The sequence below is a fragment of the Lissotriton vulgaris genome, chromosome 7 (genome assembly GCF_964263255.1).
Source record: "Lissotriton vulgaris chromosome 7, aLisVul1.2, whole genome shotgun sequence".
Lineage (NCBI taxonomy): Eukaryota > Metazoa > Chordata > Amphibia > Caudata > Salamandridae > Lissotriton > Lissotriton vulgaris.
Genome location: NC_141695.1, coordinates 1,215,644,991 through 1,215,657,216, shown reverse-complemented (window position 1 = coordinate 1,215,657,216; position 12,226 = coordinate 1,215,644,991). Strand labels below are relative to the sequence as shown.

Sequence of the window (12,226 nt, the reverse complement as noted above, 5' to 3'; positions counted from 1 at the left end):
ATTACAATAAAAGCAACGAATGCCACCTTCACTCTGGTGGTCCATCCGGAAAATGATTGCATACTATCTCTATACCGCCGTGGGGCAATTGGTTGCTCGTCCTCCATGACAAAGCGGGCAAAAGGAAACATTCTCTCTAAAAGTCCAAATTCTAACTCAGATCCTCTCTAAAAGTCCAATTACTAAACTTGGTATCCACAAAAGCACGCACACCACCAGAGGGTTCTTCTTCCCCTTAGGGGATCTTCTCCCTGTGTCCGTTAGAGCCTCAAAAGCAGACTCCTATCGTTCATCATAAGAACAAGTTTCAAATGGTACGACTGCGGCCCTCAACTTAGTCTTTCTTTCTGAACAGAGCTATTTAACACAATGTTCCAAGCTCTCAACGGGTTCAGTCCAGTGTCTCGCTCAGCACCCCAGTAATTTTATCAAACGTTTCCTAACTCAAGTCTCTGTCTAGCTCCTACCATCAGAGACTGGGGTGTTGCGTTGTTTTCGGGGCCGCAGGTCGTATTTACAACGGCCGGGTCGTTCCTGATCAGAAAACAATTCTGTTGCATGTGCATCTAATGTATGCAGAGCTTCCGGTGCTTTAGAAATGACAGCCTCTGCTGATTGGGCCGTTTCACATTCAACAGTGGGCAACACCTCACTCGGTTGCCCTATTCCCCTAGCGTCGGAAAAAGGAACAAAGCTTTGAATCAGCTCTCCTTCTTGGCTCGGAATTCCTTCTTTGTTTTGCAGATCAACCGGCAGAGGCAACGGCAGGCATTTCAGATGGCTGACATGGATCCAGTGCTTTCGTCCATGCACCTTCACCGCCGTTCTCGTGGTCAGAAGGATTTGATAGGGCTCAGACCACCTGGGCTCCAGACTCGATTTCCGTTGGTAGTTCTTCACCAATACCCACTGGCCAGGTTCCAGGCGATGTCCGGGACCCGCTTCATCATTGGGGCCTTCGCACCCCTCTAACGGGATGCGGCGTGCTGCGACCTACGGCTACGCGGGAGCACTGGTAGTAGAGACTATGTGTGGTGCGTGTGGTGGAAGTGGTTGGGTATTATAAAAATGTGAGTGGTGGGATATAGTGAAGATTAAAAAGTACCTGGCTCGTAGGTGTCAGGGAAAAAAACTTTATTCACAACCTCGGGCTGGTACTAATAAAAGAAGTGCAGGTTGAGCTAGTTAACTGTCGTGACTATGGACAGTACCTCTGGTGTGCGTCGACATGTTTCGGAGCTGGTGCTCCTTCTTCAGGACGGGGGCACAACATCCCCACCTTACTCACGTTTTTCTAATTGGTCTATAATTAACCAAGAAGTGAAAGACTGTTTACAGTGTTTTTAAAGGAAAACTAAGGCTATAATGTGCCTACTGCGGTAAAGGAACATGCAGTTGCATGACCTAGAAAGACAAAAAACAAAAAACAAAAGAGAATGAATGTGGTTGCCTAGATTAGGCTAGCTCAAACAGGTGCAGTCACCTAGAGCACCAAAGATGCATTGATCCTGTAAAGGAAAGAAGACACACAAAACACACAACATAGAGAACACATATTAAGCTAAGGAGGCACTTTGGTCATACCTATTGTGTAAAGTTTTCTTGCTTAATGAGCATCAAAAGAACGTTAGGGGTGTTGTTGCTAAATTTGCAACCTGGATGGACAGAAATTAGATTTCAGTATTTAGTACTCACTGTTTGGGTAGGAGATGGTGTTTTGTGTACCAAATACTTACAGGCTCGGGATGAAATTACCTCTGTGCTACCCCCTACGCTGCTCTGCTGGTAATGGCTAAAAGAGCTCACCCTCTCGTATTTATGCTCGAGATACTTAATTGCTTAGCCGGTCATTGGTTAATTGTCGGATGCGTTTTAAGCCCTTATAAGGGTAATCCGTTAGCTGACCAGGTAATTGATATTCCTTATTTGGTATGTCCGGTTCGTAATAGTAATCAGCCGTCAAATAATGGAGAGAGCTGAAAGAGCGCAAGCGCGAAGTTGTTTTGGTGTGCGCATGCGTATGCGGAGTGTTTGTTGAAGCATGCGATATTTCAGAAAACGCATGTGTGAAAGAGAAGCGTCTGTGCCTGATTGTCAGTGCTCTCTAGTGCGCATGCATAGTAATGCTCATCATAGTGCAGCGCGAGTGAGCCTGCAGATGAGTTGACAAAACACTCTTGATGTGCAGATGGTTTAGATAAAACATGGAAGGTGCAGGTGAGTGCTGTGTGGCTGACTTGCAAAGCTAGCACAACACCTGTGACACCCCATTGTCAAGTGGCACATGTGCAAAGTGAGGGTTGTATCTACTGTTGTCAGTGATCTGTGCCATGGTGTGTCGGTCTGGTCTGCTGAGGGTTCTTAACCCCTTCTATGCTCATGACGGAATGGTTCCGTCATGCGCATCGGTTGAGCTGTGCTCATGACGGAACCATTCCGTCATGACCACACCCATTAACATTAGGGCTCAGCACCGGTGATGAATCTGGGCAGCAGCCAAGGTGTTAAGTGGAGTGGGATATGTGACTGCTTGGCACTTGCTGTCCCAAACCCTGCAGTTGCATGTGTTGTCAAGTGTGTGAAATGATCTGTGAGTCTGTTGCACCCGTTATGCCACCAGCTGCCTTTCAATGCCAAGTAGTGCATTGGGGCTAGCCCACAGCCCTAATTCACATGGACAATGATGCAAGTCATGTCACTATCCTATGCCATGTTTACATTATCCATGGTGTACAAGTGTGTGTGTCAGGGACATGGAGCAGGTGTAGTGATGTTGTTTCACTTTGTCTTCCAGACAAGTAACTGCCTACGAGAAGGGGGAAATAAGTTTGGAGATTGTCGGGGCGTCAGGTCTGCGGGAGGCCATCGCCAGCGACTGAGCAACATCCAGAAAAGGTGGACCCGGCATATCTATCACCCGGGCCCAGCTGAAGACTGAGGCCCCAAGCCGTCATGGTGGAAGCCGTCACCTCACCCCGGCATGCTACGGGTCCTGGCAGTCGTGTTTCCAGACCTCGATAGGCAGTTAAAGGAGGGACAGCACCAAGGAGGGGGTAGGTACATGGCTGTTTGTTGTGTTGTGTGTCACCTGCTTTTTGAAGTGCTCTGAAGCCTGGCTACACTCCCACAGTTGAGGTGTCTGGTCAGACAGGTTATATGTGCAGTGTCTTTTAGATTCCCCATAGTCACCTGTACTCCTTTTCATCCCTTTCCCTCCTTAACATGTGTCCCAAGGTCTGTGTGTTAACACATTTGCACATGCTCATCTAGGGCTGCAAGAAAATAAGAATGCACATTGATTTCCGCATCATGTGGTAGGGAGGTCTGTGACATGGGTTGGGACCTTGCCTGTGCCATGACCTGTGCACTGTGTTTGGGCTTTATATTTGTTTGCACTGGTGATGAATCTCAACATAGGAGTGTGAGGTTTCAACTGCACACCCTTGCAGCATGCATGACGCATGTTGTGTTCTCAGACATGATGTACATCAGTGTGAGATATGCATAGTGCCATGACGGTTACTCATGGTACAGTCAGCTTATTCCAGACCCACGGATCAGTGTGCCCACTACAGTCCCCTGAAACACCATGGCCTCCTAATCATGTGTGCCATCCAACATTGTGCCCATTCTATGTGGGTTCAGCTTGGGTCTGCCTCTGTGGTATTTTTCCCTGGCATAGTTTGTATTTTTCCTGTGTCTGCTACATGTGTCCACTGGACATGGATACAAGATTTGGCTTGTGCATCCCCCACTGGGCAGTGCCTGTGTGCCTATTCACAACAATCTGTTGTTGGTTGTTTGTGAGTAATTTGTATTCCCAGCCCCACAAGGTGAACTTGGGTTACTTTTGGAATGGTTGCTGCACAGGTTTTGTTACCCTGATTCTGAGGTCTCACTTCTTGAGCTGTATCAGTCACATTGACTGAGGTATGGGGGTTTTGTGCAGGAGAGGTCTACATGGGCCTGCCTGATTTAGCATTGCCAGTCTGACCTGTGGGCATGAATTGGCTGATCAATGTTTATCATGCACTGCCCCTGTGATGGTGGCCAGTGATTTCATTTGGGGCTTGGCAGCCGATGTCATTTGGTTCCAGACATGATTCTGCCTCATACATTTTTCCCACATGTATGTAGTTCAGATGCAACACTGTTTTGTCTTAGTGTGCACACTTCTGTGTTGACATTTTGCCTGGGGATAACGGTGTGTCAACAATGCAGCAATGATTTTGTTCATCACAATTGCAGGCCCATTAGCTGAAGCATTGTCCTGAGTTGGGACATGTGTGCCACTTCACATGACAGCCAGTAGGTCTTATGTGCAAGTAACTGTGTTATCAGGGAATGGATGCCCCTGTGAGGACTGTAATATGTCAAATAGTGTCACATAAATGATTGTACCTTGGCACTCACAAGACTTGTTAAAAGTTGTTCATGTTTTGAATGTGTTAATATGATGAATCGTGTAAAGGACACTTATGTGCCTGCATGATAGTTGTCTCACAAGGTAGTGCACACAAAACAACATTTCCAATTTTTCGAAAGAAGCAGGCAGCTTTTCAAAGAGGCCAGTGTTAGTGATTAATGGTGTGCTTGATCTCCATATACATGTCCCCACATTGGTCTTGAGGTCCTGAAACTCCTTTGTTGTCAATTGTACAAACTAATGAGTGTCAAGACATCCAGACCTCCGTTGGATCATGTGTATGGCAAACCTGCAATGCCATTTTTTTCTAACAGTGTTTTATCTTAAAGGGTGCCAGCTGTTTCAAAGAATGTGTAAATCTTTTTTGTGTGCATTTCATTGTGAGACATCTGTCCTGCAGGCACATACGTGTTGTGTTCACAAGATGGCGAATCACCACATTCAATACATGTTGATTGTGTAAAGTGTTGGTCAGTCCCAAGATGCAAACATTGGGGAGTGAGGTGGGTTAGTTTTCCCTGAGGGGCACCACTACTGTTAATTTTTTGTGTATTTGAGGTGGCATCACTTCATTGTATTGATTTGCTCCCCTGTAAACAAACAATAGCCTCTCTGTGTAATTCTCATTAAAGTTGTGGCCTGGTGTGTTATTTGGATCCTTGTGTCCAAGTAGCATTGTGTCTATACCAACTGGGCAGTACAAGTCTCAAATTTGTGCAGGGCTATCTGGCTGTTACTCATGATGCATGCCAGGATTTGCAGAGTGACCTACTGATTTTGTGCTCATGTGTCAGATGTGTACAGGTGACTGGTGAATTTCTGTTTCTTCTACTTGCCCACAGCAACATCAACAGAGAAAGAAGGAGACACATGCACGGACCAAGAGAAGGCACACAGCCACAGTGCCGCCATCGCTGAGAAGTCAGCGGAAGCCATTGGCATGGAGGGTGAGGGGAGTAAGCATGCGGACCTTTTGGAAGGGGACACTTCCTACCATGCAGATGGGTCCGCTTCTGACTCCCAGGAGGTGGGGGGAATACACTGCAATACCTGATAGCAGCACTGTGTCTGTCCCCGCCTCCTCCAGAACCATCTCCACCCTCCCAGTTGCTCCGGTCCCTTTTGTCCATGCAGCCCCCATGTCTCCTTCAGCCCAGGCCCCTGACCCTGTCTCCCCTGCTGCCCTCAGTTTAGAGTTTGTGGACCTACTCAGCCAGATTCAGGTTGGTCAGACATCAATGCTGACAGTCCTCCATGGCCAGACTCAAATACTGACCCAGTTGTTGTCGTTCATGGAGGGCATGTCACCTACGATGTCTGACTAACGTTGTTTTCTCACGTTCATGGACTCCTCACTGACGGCAGCAGTTTCCCTCCTGCAGCAGTCCGTCTCCCCATCCTTCGTACCCATCCATACTCCCCTCTCCCATACCTGTCCAAAGCACACGCAGGAAGGCACGATCACGCACACTAACAGACACAAGCAGCATACCCCAACAAAAGTCGAAGCGCATACCTCCTGGAACGCAAACTCAGAGGACGGCAGGCACACCCACAGGGACTGAGGTCAGACCACAGGCATGCAGCCAAAGTCACAGTCCGCAACCCGCACAGCCCTCTACCTCCACTCCCACAGTGTCCTCGGGAGCAGGGGGTGGTCTTGACGAACTGGCAGCAGTGTGCAGCGCTGAGTATCTTTCCACTATTAGGGCTACACAAGCCACTGAGGACGATACGTCCCACCCTGAACCCACCACACCTACCCTTCCCACTACTGTCCCTGCGGAGCCTGGCCCTGACCCCTATGAGGCCCCTCAAGGGTCAACAGCCCATTAGTTCATTCCTGTGCAGGCAAGTTTGGGGTAGACGACCTCCCCAACGTCCACCTACCTGACATTGTTATGGACTGGCAATTTCCCTATTAGAGCTGAGACTCATTTTTTCACTTCGTTTCATTTGAAGCTGAATAAAGCCTTTTATTTTGCATTCTACACTATTGCATTTCAGGTACTTGATGATGGTGATGAGGGCCCTGGAGTTGGTGTCATGGTAATGGTTTGGGTTCTGAAATATGTTTTTTGTTTATGGTCATGAGGTGGAGCATGGTATCTGTGTGCCATCACAATGTCTCTGCAATTAATCATTGGTTGTGTGGGTTCCGTTTGGCTACAGACATTGTCCCAAGGATTGTTCCTTCCTCTGTGACACCTGAGGTCTTCACTGTAGACTGTTGCACAATTGTTGTGCTGACATGTATGCACATTTCCTTTTTTGGTGACGGTTACCTTCAGCAATGGCCATGCCTGTTCACAGTTGTCTACTTCTCATTTGTCTGTGCCATCCATGCTACTCACTGTACTTGTGTTTTGAGTATGTACAAATGCCTTCATGGACACATTCACCATTTTTGCCACTGTGCATGTGTGTTATCACAGCCTACCCCTACGTTGGGTATTGTTCTGCAGGGTATTTGGGCACATGGCTCACAATTTTGAACAATGTACCTAGGAGTTTTCAACCCTATTCCTTCCATGAGACTACATCTTGGTGGTCTGACCACCACCTCAACATTTATATCAGCCCAGGGATGTACGTGGCAGTATGTGTTCCCTTTCGCTCTCTTTGTTTGGTGGGCTTGCATGGTACATCACTATAGACTATTGTGTCATGATGGTAGGGTGTGTATTTAGCCAGAAACCTCCATGGGTGGGTATGCATGTGGAATTTGACATCACACCCCCATGTGGTGTGTCACACAGTGTGTGACTGAAATTCATCCTCCATGGAGTGGGACACTGCTGTAATTGATGTGTTGCTATGGCACTATCATGAAAGTCACAAGTTAGGGATGTGCACATACCCCCATGTAGTTGTGGTATGATGATGATGATGTACCCCCCTATATCTGAGCACTGCTGGGAGTCATCTGCATCCACCCCTCATATGTCTGGACACTGATGGCAGTCATTTCCACCCACCCCTAATATGTCTCGCACTGTACCCCAGCATTCCTGATGTGTGTGCGCATAGCATGACCCACACCGTACCCCAAAATTCATGGCGTGTGTGCGGCTCCTAGCACTATTGCAATGGTGATATACGCGAGCGTGTAACACACACCATACAAGTACACTTCATTTGTTGCGGTACGTTGTTCTCACCGTCTGCGCCATCGTCGGTTTCTGTGCACCAGGTCGTAGGCGTACAGGACTGGGATAACACGGATGATGGGGTTCATGGCATGTATGTCGCGTACCGGGGATGCGGTTCGGGCCGGACTCTTCTTTTACGGATGTTTTCAGCTCCCATAGAAAAAGGGTCGTACGGAGTGTCGCCGACACTAAGCGTACTAGCTGGGTCGAAAACTGATGCTTGTTTACGTACGGACATAGCGTACTGCGTGAACCGGATATAATTTGTATGTATTTGTTTGTCATACGTGTTTGGTACGATTCATACGGAGATCTGCTTTGAGTTTGGGTCGTACTTGATCATACGTACAGGGACGTTGAAGCTATACGATTCGTATGGGAAAAACGCTCCGTGGGCGAATCGTAGGGGATTTTGCCAAATCGGAATCGGCCCCATAATATATAATATATATACTTACTTATTAATATCTTTTAATATTTATTTTATTAACTTATAAATTATTTTAAAAAATTATAAATACATCTATACACATAAAACAATATTCTAAATTAAATAAATATATGTAAAAAATTAAAAAATATTAAAAGTATTTTGAATCTTTTTGACATTTATTATACAGTACATTAGCTACAATATTACAAAAAAGATTAGATAGCGGAGGAATAAAATTAATATTTCAACTCCAATGACTGCAACAGTAGAGAAAGGGTTGGGTAGCGTAGGGGTAAACATTCCTATTCCCACTCCAGTAAGTGCAACAGTAGGGAAAGTGTTGGATAGCGTAGGGGTAAACATTACTATTGCCACTCCAGTGAGTGCAACAGTAGGAAAAGTGTTGGATAGCTTAGGGGTTCAAATTACTCTTTCCACTCCAGTGAGTGCAACAGTAGGGGAAGTGTTGGATAGCGTGGGGATTAAAATGACTATTCCCACTCCAGTGAGTGCAACAGTAGGGAAAGCATTGGCTAGCGGAGGGGTAAAAAGTACTATTTCGACTCCAGTGTGTGCAACAGTAGAGAAAGTGTTGGATAGTGGAGGGGTAAAAAATTAGTATTCCCACTCCATTGAGTGCAACAGTAGGGAAAGTATTGGATAGCGGAGGGGTGAAAATTACTATTCTCACTCCAGTGAGTGTAACAGTAGGGAAAGTGTTGTGTAGCGTAGGGGTTAAATTTACTATTCCCACTCCAGTGAGTGCAACAGTAGGGAAAGTGATGGATAGCGTATGGGTTAAAATTAATATTCCCACTCCAGTGAGTGCAACAGTAGGGAAAGTGTTGGATAGCGGAGGGGTTAAAATTACTTTTCCCACTCGAGTGGCGGCAACAGTAGGGAAATTGTTGGATAGCAGAGGGGTACAAATTACTATTCCCACTCCAGTGAGTGCAACAGTAGGGAAAGTGTTGGATAGCAGAGCGGTAAAGATTACTTTTCCCACTCCAGTGGGAGCAACAGTAGGGAAAACAACTCGATTGTGCAGATAAGCGAGCTAAGAAAACAACATTTTAGGGATATTTGAGACACTTGGTTTTCTAATTTATATCCCTAGCACTACACAATGAATGTCATAATAATCCAATCTATTCAACACCATTGCTAGCTGGGGTCTATTTCCTCCTTTCTACTTTTTCCTTTTTTAATATTCTACTCTCTTCACTCTTTTAATGTGTGTAATATATTCTGAGCATTCATTGGTCCAATGATTCTAACTTACTCTATTGGCCGTAATGACGGTGATCTGGTTTTAAGCCAGACTACTCAGGCCGCTAAAGGGAATAGAGGCCAAGAGCAACACATTGAGGTTTACTTAGTCAGTAGACCCCGGGGGTGAAATGTATCCTTCCTCGGATTTGGAGTGACCGGGTGTTCTGCTGACACCTCTTTGGTTTTTGGAATGGCTCTATCTTCTTTGAAACCAGAGTATTTTTATTCGTAAGATGTAAAAAGAAACAACAAAAACAGTAGGGAAAATGTAGAATAGCGTAGGGGTTAAATTAACATACTTATCAATTAAATACTTTTTATAAAATAAATGACATATTAATAATTATTTAACGGACAAATATTAATAAATACCTATTCAATTAAATTATTTACTTAAATACATTAAATTACTTCCCACACTATTCCCCTATAAACACACAACATGCTACACATAAAAAATATCACAATTAATTTAATTAGCAATCAATCAATCAATACAAATTAATTGCCAATTAATAATTAAGTAACAATCAATTAATTAACAATAACAACAAATAACAACAAATAAGAATTATTAATAAATGAATTATAATTAATATAATTTATAATTCACCAATAATTACAAATTAAATTACCAATTGATAATTAATTAATAATAAATTAATAATCAATAACAGTAAATAAAAACATGTTAATCAACTAATTTTATTTTAACTACTTCCCACCCTTTTCCCTTATAAACTCACAAACCACTACATATTTAAAAAAAATTAATTTAACTATCAATTAATCGATTAATAAACATTAATTACCAATGAATAATTAATTTACGATAAATTGAATAACAATAAATACACAGTAATAATAAGCTAATTATAATTAATATAATGATAAATTAACCAATTATTAAAAATGATTGACCAATTAACAATTAATTAACAATACCTTAACAATCAATAACAATAAATAAAAACATAATAATTCATTAATTATAATTAAATTACTTCCCACCCTAGTCCCCTATATACCCTCAAACGGCTCTGATATTTAAACGCAAAATGCACTTTTAAAAAAATGTTTAAACATACATATAAAATACATACCAAAATACATAACACAAAAAAAAATCGATATTATTTAGAACAATATATTTGCTAACAATATTATTTACTTCAATATTACTTACTTTGATATTAACAAAATGGATATTACTTACCTTAAAGTTGATATTCTGGTCAACAATATTCTTGATTTTGATATTCCGTCCCTACGATAATAAAAACTCAATATAGTGTAGGTCGATATTAAAAATTCGATATTTTGATTGCACACCCACTCCTGCTTATCCCTGCCATTGACTACTGCTGTCTGACGTCTGTTGGAGCAGTTTCTCAGAGATTGAAGACCAGCATGAAAATGTACAAGACCAGTTTTCAATGTATTTTAAAGAGATTTAGGGCATGATTTAGAGTTTGGCGGACAGGATTTGTCATTTACTTTATTACAAGTGCATTATATCCTTGCAATTAGGTGGACGGAACATCCCTCGCTTTTGTGATGGCAGTAACCTGCTGCCAAACTCTAATTTGGAACCAGCATCTTTAAAGGCAAAATAAGAAGGATATGGACATCCAACATGCCAAACAAATGTACTTTTCCAGATATTCCTAAAATGAAGAAACCGGGCACTTTGGCTACACAATTAATTTCCAGTCTCATTAGATTTCATGTTTTTCTGATACCAAAAACATATTCACTTTCTTCAGAGACCAGAGACTCCATTGTTTTCTAAGGAAAATGCAAAACTTGTAAATAAACAATATTACTGCACTGCAGGGACTATTACATTGGAGAGAAGATCCTTTCAACTGCATTATTGCCCAAACCTTTCCTAATCACAAACAAACATTATCTGAGAGTCTTCCCATACGTGTCTTTTGAACATCAAAAGATAGATAGGAAATTAAGTAGCTGATACAATCATTTAAATCACTGGGCAATCAGGGCATGCTGGTACAATTAGTGAAACTCAAATGCAAGAACTTTAATTGTTTAAAATATTAAATGCTATATGCCCAGTACAAGAATTTCCAAAGAAATCACAATTAAAAGAAAGTTGCATCTGTATGAAACATTAATTATTATTGGTGGTCATGAACTTCGTTGGGAAGGATAGTGGTTCGCAAGTTAATAGTTCCTACAGGTAAGGGTCAAGGCAGATGAGGACCTGGGAGGTTAATGAGGTTGGGAGAGGTTAGAGGAACATAATGTTCTAGGAGAGGGAGTGTAGTTGAAGATGGGAAGGAGATGGATCAATCAGACACGCTCTAACGGGGGAGTGGAAGTAGGTCCATGTGGTGGGTAAGAGATTAAAAAATAAAGGTTTTCCTTCATATTACAATGCTTTTGCTTTCACATGCCATGACCTGTACACGACCAGAGTGTACCACAGCACTGTACATTAAGGAACAATTTTCCACCTGTTAAAGTTGTTGCATAGACTCAAGGGTTACATATCACGTTAAGTATGTTTTCCATGGTCTAAGGTATACCTCGTATATTTTATGTAGAGGTTACATTGTTCAAAATAAATCTGATATTCCCGGTACGTCGTCCTTGGCTGTTACTGGTGATTTCTTCTGGTGGTAGGTAGGGGCAGAGTTTCTGTGACCTGCATGAGGTTCTATCTGGTAGTGTGCTAGTATTGTTAAATTCAGTGTGTGGAGAAAAATATAGTTGGGGCTTTGCATGATTTATAGGAGAAGGAGTCTATTCGCTTTTGAGGCTACATGTCTTTCAAGGAGTCAAGCTTTCACAGTGTTCTTGAAGATTTTTAGTGACGGGTTACCACATATCTCTGGTTGCAGGGAGTTTCTGATTCTGGGTGTTTTAACGGAGAAAGAGTGTGCAGGTATCGTTTGCTTTTTGAACCAAGGTGGATCA

At 43.0% G+C, this 12,226-nt stretch overlaps 1 pseudogene; it reads right to left on the bottom strand.

Moving 5' to 3' along the window:
* LOC147703269 (uncharacterized) overlaps positions 1 to 7,599 on the bottom strand; it is a 46,459-nt pseudogene extending 38,860 nt beyond the window's left edge.
* Between the last annotated feature and the right edge of the window lie 4,627 nt (positions 7,600 to 12,226).